Below are 2500 nucleotides of genomic sequence, written 5' to 3'. Positions count from 1 at the left end.
AAAAGGAAGGATCTGAGGTGACGGACGTACAAATGAGCGTATTAAGTGCAGCTCTCCCCAAATGAAAGGCCAATATTGGGCGTGAGGCGTGAGTTGCCACCAGCTCAATACCCTCGCCTGACCTCCACTAACCCAATTAAAGGCTGGTCCAACATGGTCCCTCCTCTCTCTCTCTCTCTCTCTCTCTCTCTCTCTCTCTCTCTCTCTCTCTCTCTCTCTCTCTCTCTCTCTCTCTCTCTCTCTCTCTCTCTTTCTGAATGCAAAAACACGAGAGTGAAAGGTGAAAGAGAACGGACGGGATAAAAGAAGGGAAGGGCAGAGTGACAAGATGAATGATGAATGGGATAAGAAAGAATAGATAAAAGAATAAAAATATGAAGACCAAGACGAAAGAAAGGAGGAGGGGAGAGAAAATATGACGAAGGTTAAAAAAAAAGCACTATCAGACGTGTGTGTGTGTGTGTGTGTGTGTGTGTGTGTGTGTGTGTGTGTGTGTGTGTGTGTGTGTGTGTGTGTGTGTGTGTCCCTGCCTGCGCGCGCTCACTCGCTTGCTCAACAAACACTCAGACAGACTTACGGTCGCTCGCTCATCTTACAAACGACCGAATTACAGGGTTTGGAGAGATAGACTGGAGCACATTACGATCCTGAGGAAGAAGGAGGGAAGGAAGGAGGAAGGGATCGAGGAAGAAAGTGAGGGAGAAAAGGATAAAGGAGAGAAAAGATAGAGAAAAGGATAAAGGGAGGAAAGGGATGAAATAAGAAATGGAAGACGCAAAGATGAGAGAGAGAGAGAGAGAGAGAGAGAGAGAGAGAGAGAGAGAGAGAGAGAGAGAGAGAGAGAGAGAGAGAGAGAGAGAGAGAGAGAGAGAGAGAAATCACTGCGGTGGCCAAAGGTAATTGAGAGGAAGAGGCGGAATGGAGGAAAGAAAGAGAGACAAAATGAAGGGGAAAAGGAAGAGTTATGCATCTATCTATTGAGAGAGAGAGAGAGAGAGAGAGAGAGAGAGAGAGAGAGAGAGAGAGAGAGAGAGAGAGAGAGAGAGAGAGAGAGAGAGAGAGAGAGAGAGAGAGAGAAACATACATACATAGATACATAAGCGTAGAACAGATAAGCACACAGATGGACTAAAAGACAAACAGGCAGACAAACTTTATACATTCCCCTTTCAATCTGAGTAGCTGCCAGTAAATAACAAACAACTTAGTCTGGCATTTATTTTTGCCCTCACCTGAACATCAACAAGAATAACAGCCTGACAAAGACACTAAAGGAAAGCTTTCTCTGCAATTTCCCCACGAATACGGAAGCCGAGTAGATAATTTAAAACTTTTGCCTTGAATCCTCTATTATTTTCTCCTCAGTGACGTGCCTGCTTGGAAACGAAGAAATATGAATGTTTCTTCCCACCAGCAGCGTCTCTTTGTCATCGCCACGCTGCAACCAGGCAGTGATTTGTTTGTCTGCAATGTAACCGTATGGATGGCGCGAACTGTACGTGAGAGAAGCAGCAACAAACAATGTCTAATACTATATCTAACTTTTACAGATAATGTCCAGTATTATCTACAACTTTTATAAATAATATACAAAAAAACTGTTCACCTCTTAAAGACATAGCATTTATAAATCACGGTCTGTTAGGGTGTATTAATTTCTTAGTCATGAATTTCTTTCCACAACAGACAGTATACAGTGATATTTACAACTCTTATAGACATTATCCAATAAAATATGCAACTATTAGAGACCTAGTACTTATATATCACGGTCTGTTACGGTGTATTAACTTCCTAGTGTCGTGTTTGTGTCAGCAAGAGACAATATGCAGTAATATCTAATTTCGCGGACATAGTGGTCAATGATCACGGTCCCTTAATATTTAATACTTTCTTTGTGTTGAATTTCTATTGGATTTCCATTATTTTCACTACTTCAGGATTCTAATTACTGATGATGACACAAATAATGACGTTATAATGTATGAAAAAACGCTTCCGTACCATCACTGTTCTTTAACTCCCTTCTGATTTCCAGTTTGTTAAAGAAGAAACTCACATGAAAGGACTGTTTTGTCTCGTCACCTGTGTAACTCGTGCAGCAAACTACCTTTAACTAATAGGAGGTAGCATGTTTCCCTTCTGACTTCAAAGGCCAGTACAACACGAGACCAATTCCTGATACACGCGCCGCTATTCTCTCCTGAGATACAAACATTTCAGCACAACATCCCACACAGTCACATCCCACACAACCTAATTATTCGAGTCATGGCAGCGGACTTACGCTTCTTGCTTTTCATGGCAACAAAATTTACTGAGCAAGTGTTAAAAACGATGCAGTCTTTTCCTCAAATAATACTCTGCAACCAATACCACGAGAAGGAGTACGCTGGGAATGAAGCAACCGGTCAGAAAAAGGAGAGGAAGGCTAAAGAGAAGGTTTATGGATGCAATGAAGGGAGAAATGCAGGTGATGAGTGTAACAAGAAGAAACAGA

Source organism: Scylla paramamosain, chromosome 14 (assembly GCF_035594125.1).
Source record: "Scylla paramamosain isolate STU-SP2022 chromosome 14, ASM3559412v1, whole genome shotgun sequence".
NCBI classification, from domain to species: domain Eukaryota; kingdom Metazoa; phylum Arthropoda; class Malacostraca; order Decapoda; family Portunidae; genus Scylla; species Scylla paramamosain.
The sequence above is the reverse complement of the archived record's forward strand: the minus strand, read 5'-3'. Positions refer to the sequence as shown.